The 14,260-nt window shown below is 44.3% G+C and overlaps 4 long non-coding RNA genes across 16 annotated transcripts in view; 1 reads left to right on the forward strand and 3 right to left on the reverse strand.

Moving 5' to 3' along the window:
- The window catches only part of LOC148640673 (uncharacterized), a 60,847-nt gene extending 59,797 nt beyond the window's left edge, over positions 1-1,050 (reverse strand). The window contains exon 1 of the long non-coding RNA XR_015930429.1: positions 998-1,050. This is a non-coding gene — a long non-coding RNA (uncharacterized LOC148640673). The remainder of the gene's footprint in view (positions 1-997) is intronic.
- LOC148640681 (uncharacterized) lies at positions 1,038-14,174 on the forward strand. 10 transcript variants are annotated; one of them, XR_015930416.1, is made up of 4 exons: positions 10,966-12,980; positions 13,117-13,180; positions 13,273-13,398; positions 13,876-14,174. It is a non-coding gene; the product is annotated as an uncharacterized LOC148640681 (long non-coding RNA). The 10 variants fall into 10 exon arrangements; XR_015930417.1 differs by lacking the exons at positions 10,966-12,980; positions 13,117-13,180; positions 13,273-13,398; positions 13,876-14,174 and adding exons at positions 1,059-1,126; positions 1,915-2,011; positions 2,641-2,774; XR_015930414.1 differs by lacking the exons at positions 10,966-12,980; positions 13,117-13,180; positions 13,876-14,174 and adding exons at positions 1,873-2,011; positions 2,641-2,738 and having other exon boundaries at positions 13,273-13,388.
- LOC148640682 (uncharacterized) lies at positions 1,711-6,851 on the reverse strand. 4 transcript variants are annotated; one of them, XR_015930426.1, is made up of 8 exons: positions 6,723-6,851; positions 6,440-6,497; positions 5,800-5,939; positions 5,101-5,248; positions 4,598-4,682; positions 2,599-2,782; positions 2,425-2,494; positions 1,711-2,080 (listed from the first exon to the last, which is right to left on the reverse strand). It is a non-coding gene; the product is annotated as an uncharacterized LOC148640682 (long non-coding RNA). The 4 variants fall into 4 exon arrangements; XR_015930428.1 differs by lacking the exon at positions 2,425-2,494 and having other exon boundaries at positions 2,599-2,761; XR_015930425.1 differs by lacking the exon at positions 2,425-2,494.
- Positions 8,475-13,109, reverse strand: LOC148640683 (uncharacterized). The gene is made up of 2 exons (XR_015930437.1): positions 13,002-13,109; positions 8,475-8,677 (listed from the first exon to the last, which is right to left on the reverse strand). It is a non-coding gene; the product is annotated as an uncharacterized LOC148640683 (long non-coding RNA).
- Positions 14,175-14,260: the final 86 nt, after the last annotated feature.

The raw sequence follows: 14,260 nt of genomic DNA on the forward strand, positions 1-14,260 counted from the left end.
TATGATTGGCTGCTCAACGTCTTAAGTCCAGCTGATAGGAATTGAATCGATATTCCTGTTATTGGCCAATAGAATCCTCAGTACATGAACAACTGTCCAATAGGAAATCCAGGTAATCCAGCCCCCCCGACAATAGAGCTTGTGTCTAGTATCAGACCTTTGTTCCAATAAAAACACCTCACCCCTTCAGTCAGAAAGAATATTTGAAAAAAAAAAAACAATTCTGTAGCTTGATCACATATTAAGGAAGTTTGAGTCTACTCAGGACTGGTACAGAACCTGGAAATGTAGTACTTATCGATTATTAAAATCTGTTACTGCAAGTGGTGTGTAGAGTGAGAGAGACCTGTAGGTCATTGGAAGAGATTCTATATTTGGATAATATGTTTAACTGAGATCCATAGAGTGTAGGGCTGTTAGAACTAGAACACTAGAACAGTCAAGCCACACTGTTTTGGGGGGCTACACAAGATGATGTTATCGGACATAATGGGGTTTATTCTTTAATATGAAATAAAGTAATTTGTCAGAATCATCACTAATGTGTTTAGGAAACTCCAGTTTGATTGAACCACACAGAATGAGAAACTCCCTCTGGTTTTGACAGTAAGACACGACCTGCCAGCGATGAATCTCTGATTAATCAGGACTGACAGCTCTGTTCTGTTTTAAGAACATCACTGTCACAACTGTGTTTACTTGTGTGTTATCACCTGTTCCTGAATCAAAATCTTTAAGAGAAAATAGTTGACGTGTTAATACGAGAAGATGTGCCTTAAGCGGATGTAAAATATGAATATTTCCAACCGCATCAGCCGATTAAATCTCCAGGGAAAACAAGATAATCATGTGCCGGCTCACGAATCTTTTCTCAAACTGAAATATTTATATCTTTCACAGAGATATGTAGTTTGAGTTACTCATAAAAAAACCCTAAAAAATAAAAGTATTGAATCCATGAGACCGCGAGAAAATCCCCGACCGCTATAGAGCTCACCTCTGTCTGAATCTAACTCCCCCACATTTCCTGCATGGTCGCGTTTACATGACGTCATCGACACCAGCCTCACCTGCGCCAGGCGAGCCGAGTCCCACACGTGAGTAGTAGAGACGCCACCGGCAGCAGGTGAGTTCATTGTTGCTGGAATTGTTTGCTTTGTTTATTAGTTATCTGTGGATTTCTGCAAAACTCACACCGTTTTTTTTGGTTAAGTTTTTGTATAACTTTAAGTAACAAACTAAGAAAATGTGGTTTTTATTTTTATTGTAAATGTGAACAATAGGCAACATCTTACGAGTGACTTCCAGGGACCTGTAATGGTTTTCGCGTTCACACACGTTGTCGGTGTCTGAGTTTGTGGTCACGACCCGTTCCACACGGGTAATTCAGCTAGGCAACTAAACACATCTGCAAAGAAAATATTTTACTGATATTCATCTCCTTTATATACAGTATATACACAAATATATTGAGGTTTAGTTTGATTACAGCTTTGAATAAAACTGTTCATTGAAAAAGAGAAGCCATGATGTTCTTTGAAACTGAAGTTTTGCCTTTTCTTCTCTGCTGAACTGTGTTCGAGGGCCCTAATTTCCACTCCCCCTCCAGCTGAAATACTGACTGACCAGCTGTCCTGGGTCTGGTCACTGTGACTGGTCAGAGAAGACGGTCAACCGAAACACAAGAGAAACAGATAAATATAAAAAAAGTGTTAGTCATTCCTGGTTTTATTTTCACTCTTTTACCACAGTAGTCAATCAGTTGAACACAGGTAGAAGTTGTTGCTTTCAGCCTCAGAGCCTCTTCAGACTCCTGTTCTGTCTCAAGGTGTCCTGTTTCTCTGCAACCTGATGGCCTCCCGCCACACAGACACGACTCCACAGCCAGAACCAGTTTCTTGTTTTCCTTTCCAGTGTGGAGTTGACAGCTGCTTGTTCCTTATTTGTGTTCCCTGTGAGCAGCATTGTCTTGAGGTGACTGAAGACTGGGAATGTTCAGTGTAGTGTTCAGGTGAGAAGAATTCCAGCAGGGAACACAAATCTTAAACCTGCAGCCCCTCCAATCAGCTCCATTACAGTGCTGCAACAAGCAAATTAATTCATAGTTAACAGGATGGATTTAACAATTAAGAAGCTAAACAAATTGGACATATCAAAGAGCCCAGCATATACTGGAGACTGATATCCTGTAGCAGAGATCACCTCCTCTCAAATACTACAACTGAGAGCATTATTACATGTCAAAGTAGGAAATAGAAGAATGAAGAGCCAGAGACAATACGGGCAGAAACACTGAAGTGATTCAGAGTTATGTAGAAATATATCATACAAAACAAAGTGATCTACAGATTTACTTACACCCCTGGAGACATATGAACAATAATAGCACTGAATATGTCTTAAGGACTGTGCAATATGTCTTACTTGGAGTAAAGTTATGTCAAACACATTCAGAAAACACAAGGGCCAAAGATCTTCACTGCTCTCAGTATCCCTGTTAAGGCACATTCAGTAACAGAATTAATTCCCGGTCACTGAACAAATTCAAGTACAGGAGACGGGAGTTTCCAGACTCCGCACAGAGTTAAACTGGCAGACCTGACTGCAGTCTCTGATGCCACTGCTGTCTCTCCCCCTCAGAATCAGCTCCCAGAGTCTCTGCACTAGAACAGGAGCCAGTGGACAAGACCACCTCCAGACTCCAGCATGAAGGAACTCTGAGCCTCATCCTGACCCAGGTATTCATCTACAAGCACAGGAGCTGACAGAGGGGCAAGAGGGGCTGAGAGCGGAAGAAGATCCAAACAAGGCAATAAAAACACATTGACAATAATACAGAATCTACCCTTCTCTAAACTAGAGTATTGATTCAGTCAGCTAACACTGAGTGAGAATACTGGCCCTGGCAGAATTAAAGACAAACTAAAATTTAGAAATCTGTTCAAGACAGATGAGTTAAAAACAGTCAGAGGATCATAAACTGTAAAGGAACTGACAAGCTGTTGATGTCATGTGTTGAAAATGTACTGAATTAAATTTACTACAGCATACAGAACAATAACCCCTATTGTTAGCAATTTGTCTATTGTTATCGCAGGGAATTTCCAGTGTTGACAGTTTTACAGACAGAGTTCTCCTTCAGCAGATTGTGTCTGTTAAACTGAGGGTTTACTGTAGTTCCATTCAGTCACACAGCCTGCAGGTATTATAGAACCTCATACAGCACTGAGGCCACCTGGAGACTGAAATCTGTTTTTACATCAAGCAGAAGTATTCAAGGAGAGCAACCAAAAAGTATTTCATAGTTCTGGAGAAAATTAATTGAAATCAAAGCTCTTGGACTTTTTTGAAAAGAATTAAGTTCAAAATTGATCAAGATGACAATTCTCCCCAGTGAAGAAGGTGGCCACAGCTGTATCTTGGTAATAAATACAAATCATATCTCAACACTGCTGGAGTAGGACAGGGGCTGTACTGTCTTCAGCTGTTCCTCTGAGATGGGATGTTGATAAAATGTAGCGGAGTGAGGGGTGGGGTTAGTTGTGGAGTATGGAGTAGTATGGAGGAGGAGCTAAAGACACTCAGGATTCCTGTGATGATCAAAGATCAGTGTGAATTGTCAGCCTTTAATTGGAACTGATCTGGAACATTAGTGGCAGAGTAATTAGTATAAAGGGATCTAGACTGTTTCACTCCAGACAGCATTTCCAGTCTGAATGAGTGTCAGTGGGAGGCTGTGCTGAAGCTCAGACTATTGTAAAATACGGCCAGCAGCCATATCACCCTGCAACTCACAACTGGCAACCCACTGAAGCTGAGCAGGTGTGAGCCTGGTCAGTACCTGGATGGGAGACCTCCTGGGAAAAACTAAGGTTGCTGCTGGAAGAGGTGTTAGTGGGGCCAGCAGGGGGCGCTCACCCTGTGGTCCATGTGGGTCCTAATGCCCCAGTATAGTGATGGGGACACTATACTGTAAACAGGCGCCGTCCTTCGGATGAGACGTAAAACCGAGGTCCTGACTCTCTGTGGTCATTAAAAATCCCAGGGCTCTTCTCGAAAAGAGTAGGGGTGTACCCCGGTGTCCTGGCCAAATTTCCAATTGGCCCTTACTAATCATGGCCTCCTAATAATCCCCCTCTATGAATTGGCTACATTACTCTGCTCTCCTCCCCACTGATAGCTGGTGTGTGGTGAGCGTTCTGGCGCACTATGGCTGCCGTCGCATCATCCAGGTGGATGCTGCACATTGGTGGTGGTGGAGGGGAGTCCCCATTACCTGTAAAGCGCTCTGAGTGGAGTGTCCAGAAAAGCGCTATATAAGTGTAAGCAATTATTATTATTATTATTATTAAAATAATACACAGGGCATCTCTTTCTATCTCAGTGTGGCAGAAGAATATTTTGAGCAGAAACACACTGAGGAGTTATTACCTGAGCATTCAGACAGTGTACAATAAAGATCACATAACTGTAAAGTGCAGTATAGCTCATAGTTCAACATAGTGACAAGTGTGAGATTTAGTTCTAACTGTGGGGTTGCAGAGGTGTTATTGGGAGAAGCTGCTGTAGGAAATAGGAGAAATTGTGCAGAGCTCACCTGGAGACTTGGGGGACATGAGTCTCTCTTTTCGGTTTTCAACAAAGCTTTTGAATTCACTCCAGCCTGGTTCCAATCTGTCAACCTGTGATAAATAAACACTCAACATAAATATACTTGAACCCTGAAGAGCAAACCTTGAATAGTGTGTGTGAAAGGCAGAGCTGGGGTGCTAGTAACACACTTCACACACAGAGCAGCAGGCAGAGGAGAGAGGCAGGACAGTGCAGCAAGAGGGCAGGGGGAGAGTCTAATTCCCCAGTCACTGTCTAGAGTGCAGACTGCTCTGCAGTGGTAGAGAAACTAATGTAGCAGCAGGAGACTAGTAGTGACAGAGATACAGGTAAAGCAGCGACAGATGGAGCTCTAGACAATTACAGACTAGGAGAGAGGAGCTGTACATGTGAGATTTCCAGGAGATTAACACCAGGGACTTCAGTGCTGCAGCTGTAGTGAAGGAGTGTCAGTGTGATGTCAGGGTGTAGAGATCTAAACCAACTCACCCTGTCAATCCCAGAGCCAGATTCTGACTCTTTACAGTCTCAGTCCTCATTGAGAGAGGAGCAGCAGGGAGGGAGCTGAAGGTGTTTATTCATCACATGTTGACAAACTGGAAGCAGGCTGGCCTGAATTCTGTGACTTTGTTGAAAGCTGTAAAGAGAGAAGTAAGCTAATTAAAATAGGTCAGGCTGTGCCAGAACACTTCCTCACACTTTAGATCTCTGTACCCTGACATCACACTGATACTCCTACACTACAGCTGTGGCAGTGTCACAGTCTAGATCTCTTCATACTTTCTTTTACTTCTTTTTCTGCTACTAATGTTCCTGATCTTTTCAAATAATGGCTGATAATTCACAGTGATCTCTGACCACCACAGGAGTACTGAGTGTCTTCAGCTCCTCCTCTGAGCTGGGATGATGATCACATGTAGAAGAGTGAGGAGTGGGGTTAGTAGTGGGGTTAGGGAGTGGACATGCCATCAGCATCTGAACTCAGAGGAGGACCTGAAGACACTCAGGATTCCTGTGGTGGTCAGAGATCACTGTAAATTATCTGCCTTTATTTGAAAAGATCAGGAACAGTAGTAGCAGAGGAAGAAGTAAAGGAAAGTATGAAGAGATCTAGACTGCGACACTGCTGCAGCTGTAGTGAAGGAGTGTCAGTGTGATGTCAGGGTACAGAGATCTAAACCAACTCACCCTGTCAATCCCAGAGCCAGATTCTGACTCTTCACAGTCTCAGTCCTCAGTAGAGGGAGGAGCAGCAGGAGGCAGCAGGGAGGGAGCTGAAGGTGAAAGTGGAACCAGGCTGGAGGTGAAGTCAAAGCCTTTGGTGAAAGCTGGAATGACAGACAAGTGTAGTCATTAAAACTTCAAATCGAGCTGTGTCAGAATACATTTCACACTCCAGTGAGTAAGAACGGTAGTACAGGACTGAACAGTGAAGTAGTGGAGTGAGCTCCACTGTTTCAGAAGCCCGAGCTCACACGCTGTTGCTCTTAGCCGCCACCAGAGGGCAGCCTGCAGCTACAGACGGCAGAGCCAGGTACACGGTCTCTATACGCGGCTCTGCAGACAGCTGCTCCCACAGCCCGACAGCCCGCTCCTCTTGGTCAAGCCAGGGTACCAGTGAGTTGCCCAAGAGAGCTGACCCGGGCTGTGAAAGCAGCGCCCCGTCTGTCTGACGCCGTTCCCCGGTTCTTACCCGACATGTTGTCGATACCAGAGCAGCAGGCAGTAAAACTCTCCCCGCACTGTCACTGGGGCCGCGAGTCCTGGCCGAGCTCCGGAGTGAGAGAGCTGGAGAGAAACGAGATGCAGAGAAAATACTGAAACTTACCTCTTGACTCGTACATGGTCCCTCCAGACTGAACGAAAATGTGATTTAGTGGACAAAACTGAAAAAAAACAGTGATGTTTGTTAGTCTCGAATGACAAGTACATTTCAAGAGCAGTAGCAAGCAGCACGTTATATGAACGAATATTAACAGGATTCTGCAGACAACAGAAGCACGGAGAAAATAAGAATAAGAAATAGAGTAGAAAATTATTGTAAAACAATGACCTAATACAGGTTTAAATGCACAGAGCAATAAAGCTTTAAAAGCGTTTGGACCAGTTACCTATCCCTGTCTGTCTTGCCCGGCTCTCGCGCGAAAGGAGGATAATCAGGTGGGTCAGAATTTATAGGACCTGGAGCCCAAAGTGACCAATAAACAGGCAAGACGACATTATTCGCGGCTCTGCCCCCCAAAATCCTTTATTAATATTCAATATGTAGGCAGCGGTTTTACAATTAATCTAATTTGTATTTCGTCCTCCCAGCGCATGAGGGCGGTGCAGCCCCACCCTCTACTGCCAACAGGCGTGGTTTTGGGTCTGGACGTCATGGATTTTGATTGGCTGCGATTCTTATATTTAACTAAGCCCCGCCCCCAGCTCGTCTCCTTCCGGTAGTTCTGCCGAAATGGGGAGGTGGGGTTTGTGAATGGCGTTTTCCCGATTTTATTGCGTTTTTAGTCGTTTTTTGGCCTATTTTTTAATGATATCGTTATGACACATCACGGAATCGTTAAGTCGGATTTAAAACTGGACGTTCCTGACTTTCAGCTAGTGAGTATCGAGCGATTTTGTGTTTGTGTTTGATTAGCAAGATGGCGGCGGTTACTCCTCATTTGCATTTATTAAAATCAGTCGCTGTATTTTAATGAGCTGATTTGCATTTGTCTTGTTAATATGAACTAGAAAATTCGTTTTTGGCTAGAATTGTTTTTTATTTTTAAGGTTTTTATTATTTGTACTTTTACTTTTTATGTAAGATTGTTGTTAACTCGTATTTGCATTAAATTTGCATTTATTAAAATTGCGCACTAATCACTTGTATTTTAATGAGCTATTTGTGTATGGGATAATGTGAAATAAAAAACGATTTTAGTGAAAATAACGTAATTTTCTCATGTTTACTGTGTGAATTGTTTTTTTTTCTACTGCTTATTTTGTCAGTAAGATGTCGGCGTTAATGCTCTCATGTGTATTTAAATTTGTATAAAAATCGGTTGACCGGTCACTTGTATTTTAGTAAGTTCTGTTTAATGATTTCTGTTTTTCTTTTTCTTTTTTCAACTGGAAAGAAAGCGTTTTCACTCGAATGCTTTTTGATTTCTAAAATGTATGTTTACACTTGCACTGAACACAAATAAAATTTAAATTCATTTTACTTCTGGCTTATTTGTCTTTTTTTTCGGAGAATGTATTTTTAAAAACTTGGTTGCTTTCAGATTGTGTTACCTAAAAAATGTAAATATCTTAGGGAAATTGAAACAAAAAGAGTTGCTGTCTAAGTTTTTAATTACTAATTAACATTTCAAATTATTCTAATTCATTATAATAATGAATTTGTTTATGTATTAAGTGAATTAAAGTTCATTAGTAATAAACAAATCTCACCGGGGGCTGGTCTTGGAGATGGGCTTCTGCGATTGGGTCATGTCATGTCAATCATATAAAGACAACCCTTAAGAAGTGCGTCATTTTTGGGGGGTGTGGTGATTTGATTGATGGGTCTTTCAACCAATCAGAATAGAGAAAATGTGGTTTTATGCCATAACTGAAGTGGTGCTTCAAACTGACCAATCACCTGAGAGCAAAAATCTTGGAGGTGGGCTCTCATCCAGACACTTTGATTGGCTGGTGTGACGTCATCATTCGGTGACACCCTCTCATGAATAATGCGACACTCCCCTTATTCAATTATGCGACACGCCCCCTCGTTAACCACGCCCCTCATGAATATGCATCGTGGGCGGTGCTCGTTCACCATTTTGTTTGGTTTTGTTAGTGGTAGAAATAATGTTACGAAGGAAAGAAGAAGAAAGTAAGACAGAAATCAAAATTCTTTATTAAATTTTGCAAGCATACAAATCAAAGACAGTTGGCAACAGTGAAACAAAAAAAAAACAGTGAGTTACAGAATCTCAAGTAATGGTGTCCGGGGTGACAAGTTCCTGTTCAGCGCCAGCAGTCTGGTCAGTGCGGGATGGGTCCTGTGCGGGCGGCAGGGACAGCAGCCAGGGGAGACCTGAAACACAAGACAAGCAGGTAAGAGCTCGGAGTTCAGCACTGAGCAGCAGCGCAGAGACAGTCATCAGACAGGAGTGAGGAGCTGCGCTGGCGGAGGGGCTCAGGGAATCACTCGGCAGTACAGCGCAGCTCGCTTTGCGCAACACGGGCTCGTCCAACTGTCGGGAGAATTAATTTGGAATAAAAAGCACTCAAGACCTCCAGACCGTATCCTTACTCTCACGGGAAATGCTCACCCGCTTTAATTTCGGTTCACATTTAGGAACGATATGAAGATTTATTCATTTCAACGTTCAATCACTCAAGTTCAATCGGTCAAGTTGACCAAGACGCGGTTTGTTCACATCGCGCTGCAGCGCCGACAGAGACGCGGTCTGTTTGTCCGAGCTCGGTTGTGGTTTTTAAACTCTACTCTCACCCGTATATTGCTTTTATATTTTAACTCGTTCTAGGTTTGTCTTGGCTTTTTAAAAAGAACGTACCCCTCTAAGGAATCTGTATGTGCCGGGGTCATGCAGAGCGAGGTGTGCTGTATAGTTCTGCCATCACATCTGTCCCGGGACAGTGCGGGATATTGAGCACTAGATCACCGAATGGGCTCTAGCCTGTTGTACAGTTGAAACCGAGTGCAGAGCACTCCACTGAACAGGGTGTCACTACTAATCAAGTGCTTCCCATAACTAGATCTAGTTCTTAGTTTGCCCCCGAGCACAGGTCCCTCAGTTCCACAGCAAATCATGTCAACCCCCTGCACTGTTAAATACAGCAAGACACGTCCTAGATCTGCACCCAGTACCCCAGCAATGAGCCACAACTTTACAGTCAAGCAATATTTATTCATGAACAAGAGACAACGAATAACAGAATAAAACATACAATTTATTTTTGGAATTGCATACATTTGGTCATATTCAAGCACTGCCAGTTCAATGCTGTAATTTCAAGTGAGAGTCAAAAGTGGGAAACATGTGGGTGAAGCTGCCTTTGAGACAATATCTGTCTGCAGTCTGGACACAGTCAGCTCAATATTCTTAGCATCCTCCTCTCTGCAGCTACCACGTTGTCTATTCTTGTGGTTTTGATTTTCTTCAGCCTGTAAAATGCTGCTCAGGGGGATTTAAATGTGGAGACTGGCCTGGCCAGTAAAAGACTGTCCACGGTTTCCTCCTGACTGAGCTGTTCCTGCAGAAGACGGTGAGGTGTAGCTGACAAGCCCAGCAACAAGTTCAGTGTTCTGGTTTTAAATCTTAAATGATTGAGAATATCAGTATTGATACAGAAACAAGTATATAAGATGGAGTTCTAGACAATTACAGAATCTGCTTGATGAATTGTACATGTCAGACTTCCACATTAATGCTGATTTCTTCAGTGCTGCAGCTGTAGTGAAGGAGTGTCAGTGTGATGTCAGGGTGTGAGGATTAAGCCAACTCACCCTGTAAATCAGATTCTCCTCAATTTGGAAATCATAATCTTAGACCTCTGAGAGTGTGGATGAACACCAGGAGGCAGCAGGAATAGTGGTGAATTAATCCTCATCGTGTCATATGGTCTGACTCACTGGGGCACATTCTTCATGTTACGTGCATTTCATAGCATAAACCAGTAAATGAGCTCACTGTACTCTGTGTCATCAATTAAGATAAGGTATCGCCTGTTCTTGAGATGCTTTTACTTTGTAACATGCTAAAGTAGTGACTTTGAGTTGGATTGAGATCTGCAGACACACTTGACCAGTTTCTATTTACTCCTGATGAGCTCTTTGGCTGCACTGACTGGATGCTTTGGGTCATTGTCATGCTGCATGGTGCAGCACTGTCCAATAAATATGGAAGCCTTTTCTGCTTCATCAGAGACCCTGTTTCTGTAAACTTCAGAAATCCCTCTGCTGCCGCCATCATTAGCTACATCCTCAAGGAAGATGAGTGAGCCAGTCTGAGACATTCCTGCATCCCCAGGCCATGACATTCCCTCCACCAGGCTTCAGCAAGCGCTCAGAGGACAGAGATGACAGGTTCAAGTGTGGAGAAAGAAAGGAGCTGCAGATGCTCCAGAGAACAGCACCTCCTGTGAGAGTCATGGCCTGGCCTGGGGAGATCAGGAGGAGACTCCTTCACCTGTCTGTCTCCATCAGCACTAGCGTACTGGATCACTGAAGCTCAAACCTGAAGGCTGTGGACTCAGATCTGAGAGCTCCAGCAACACCTCAATGTCCTCTGCGCTCCCTCTGAGCTCACATGAACAGCAGTAGGATTAGAGGTGGTGTTAGTTAGGGACCATACATGTCATCTACATCTCAGCTCAGAGGACACACATCAAATATTCAGGTGCTGTAGCTTTGAGTCAGTCTACAATGCAACCAAGGAGGTCATCAGGAGAATAACTGTGGAAACACCTTAACTTGTTGGGTCTAATGCCTAAATTTCAACCCTATTGCCAGAAGGAAAAACAATTGAAGTATGATCACCTGAAGACTAAATAAGAACTCAATTGCAACAGCAAAGCATCTCAGATGATTACAGAGGGCAGTGAGCTCAATGGGTCTCAGACCTCATGCAGTTACTGTCTTAGAGGGATATACAAGCACATACTCTTCTACACTCTGAAATGCATTTAAAGTGAATGTGTCCCAGTAACTTCAAAATAGAAAGCTGAACATTTTTTTATTCCAATATGATCAAATGTATGCAGAGAATTACCACAATAAAACCAGGATAATATTTCTGTTCTGATCACAAGAACAAATTGCTTGACTGTGAAGTTGACTCATTGCAGTACTGATGGAGGACACTGTACCTTTCCAATGAAAACCTGCATTTTCAAGTGTCCCACAGTATCAATACACCTTGACAGGAGGGGCTGACTGACAGGGCCGGTGACATGAATTAATGTGCTTTATTCATATTCTGGGCTGTTAGAATTCTTCCACTGGACCATGAAAAAGATCTGAGTGTCTTTGGGTAGGAGTGCAGCTGAGGCTGTTGCTGAGAGGAGATGGTCCAGCTGTAGGAAAAACCTGCCTGTTTGAATGTGCTCCGAGTGGAGAGGAGTGTCAGTGTGGGAGCTGCAGAGGAACAAGTAGGGGAGAATTCCACACCGAGAAGAACATTTATTCTGGCTCTGGAGTTTTCTTCTTGTGTGAGACAACAGCTCCAATTGTCCTTAACACTGTCACTGTAGAGTCCTGATATTTGAATCATATTCACATACTAACTGCAGGATTCAGACTGACTCCCCATCATCAGAAAACATGTCCTTCCCCTGCGACAGTCGAGTTCACTCCAACACAAGCGCAGGAGAGCTGCTGTGTGGTTTGGATGCTGTCAGAAAGCAGGTGAGGGGCAGGAACCATTAACATCTCATCACAGGAGAGTATATAAACAAGAGAAACTAAACTGGTTTAGTAATGAGTGCTGAGAATGAGGTTTATTGACTGTTTGGGCAGGATGTGGTGAGGTAATGGGTTGAGCACAGGTGTAGAAGTGATTGCTTTCAGTCTCAGAGCCTCTTCAGACTCCTGTTCTGTCTCAAGGTGTCCTGTTTCTCTGCAGCCTGATGGCCTCCCAACACACAGACAACTCCACAGCCAGAACCAGTTTCTTGTTTCCTTTCCAGAGTGGAGTCGACACCTGCTTGTTCCTTATTTGTGTTCCCTGTGAGCAGTGTTGCCTTGAGGTGAATAAAGAGCATGAGTGGGCAGTGTAGTGTCAGTGTGGGAGCCCATCCTGTCTCAGGGTATTGTAGTGTGAAGGTGGGACCTTGATACTGGAATCAGAGCTACTTGCAGCCTCTCCAGTCCACTGCATTACAGTGTAGCTGCACCCAGTGCTGTTGAATTGATAATTAGCAGGATCAGCAGTAATTAAGCAGCTGGTTGAGTCAGATTATTGCAGTGGAGTGCACTGGAAGGGCTGCAAGCCCAGTAGCTCAGACTAAAACCTATTTTTAACCTCAGATTAGATTTAATTTTTTGTTTAACTGTCCCTGTTAGGGAATTTGTGGTCTCTCGTGTCCCTGTTTGAAAACTCGCTGTTTAGCAGCAGAGACGAGCAGCTCCGGGATCCGCCGCCCCTATTGGCCGAGTCTGAATGAGAAGGCAGGTGCGGTCAGTCTGCAATTAGACTTCAATCTGCGCCTGTTTAGCGGTTCCGACGCCCGAGTCGCTTCTCTGCCTTTAAATAGCGAGTTTGCAAACAAAGAAAGTTTCTTAAATTTACCGTTTAGCTGGAGCGGGATTCTGGGCGACGGCTGTGGGTTTTTCTCGGTCCGAGTGGGAAATGTTATAAGATGGGGCTTGAAAGGTAATGCATTTCGAAACTTACTTTTGTCCGAGCTGCCGGACGGGCTGTAGCTCCCACCTGAAGAAGGCTCCACGGCCGAAACGTGTTTTCTTTCTTTTTTCAGCAGGGAATAAGCGTATTACTTGGTCCTTTGCAGCCTACGCATGCTGACGCAGCTCCCCACCTGGACTTGTGGCTTCGACTCTGCGGAGAGAATCGTGGTATTACAATCGTGCTTCAGCTTCTTTAAACTGCTACTTTTGTATTTTGTATCTTTACCTGCACAAAACGATTTTTCTCGTTTGTATTCCAGACTTCTGCAGGATCCTGGCGCGGTTCTGGGCTTTAAACGGCGGCTGTCGGGTCCTTCTCGGCGTGGAGACCTGAGCGCAGACCCACCCGTGTACCGAGTGACCGGAGCTCCGCGGCGGATTCACAGGCGAGTCCGAGTCTCTTCTTCCTAGAGGCCGAGAGAGACCCGGTCAGGAAAGCGCAGCTTCAGGACTCGTTTAGGACTGAAAACCTCTTTCACAGGGGCTTCGTCTCTTTTACCGGTATCGACTCACTGTGCAGCTGCAGGTCCGGCTGGGTTTTCTTTCTCCGGAGCCGGTTTGCATGAAGACGCGCCGACCGCTCCGTTTAGCTTGAACTGGGGGAAACTGGTAACTCGAGTTACTGGTAACTGACCGCAGGAAACTGGAGCCCAGCCGTGTGAGACCCGGTGTGAAAACCGAAACCCCCGGTGTGAGGAGAGAGAGAAACCGCTTACCTTGGTCTCGAAACGCCGGCTGTCCTGTTGTAAAGGTTAAAGCGAGAGAGTTAAAAAACATTTAAAATGCATTTCTCGTAGAAAAAGTTACTGCTTTTGTCAAAACCTGTAAGAAATTTAATGCATGTTTTTTTTTTTCCCCGGCAGCCGAGCAAAGCGCCTGTACCGGGAGAGCAGCGGGGTACCAGCCGCCTCTCCCCCAGCCAGCGAGCCGCCGGAGTCCCACCACCTCCCCTGACCCCAGCCTGCACGGCCCTGGAGCACAGACCCGCCCCTATTTATAATGTGAACCCCTGATGAGCGCGAAAAGGACAACAAAGGTAGCAAATTAAGAGACACCGGGGACCGAGATGGAAATGTGTGGATACCTGCTTAATAACACTGCTGTATAGTGTAATTGTTTCATGCTTTATATCCTTATTTGCTGTTATAAACTGCTTTGAGTGTTAATTGATTAATTGATTATTCTGGGGTGTGGGAGGGTGGGGTACAGGGGTGTAGAGAACCGTGAATCGGGTTGAATTGAGCGGTA

Source organism: Lepisosteus platostomus, chromosome 25 (genome assembly GCF_059453375.1).
Source record: "Lepisosteus platostomus isolate fLepPlt1 chromosome 25, fLepPlt1.hap1, whole genome shotgun sequence".
In the NCBI taxonomy this organism is placed as follows: domain Eukaryota; kingdom Metazoa; phylum Chordata; class Actinopteri; order Semionotiformes; family Lepisosteidae; genus Lepisosteus; species Lepisosteus platostomus.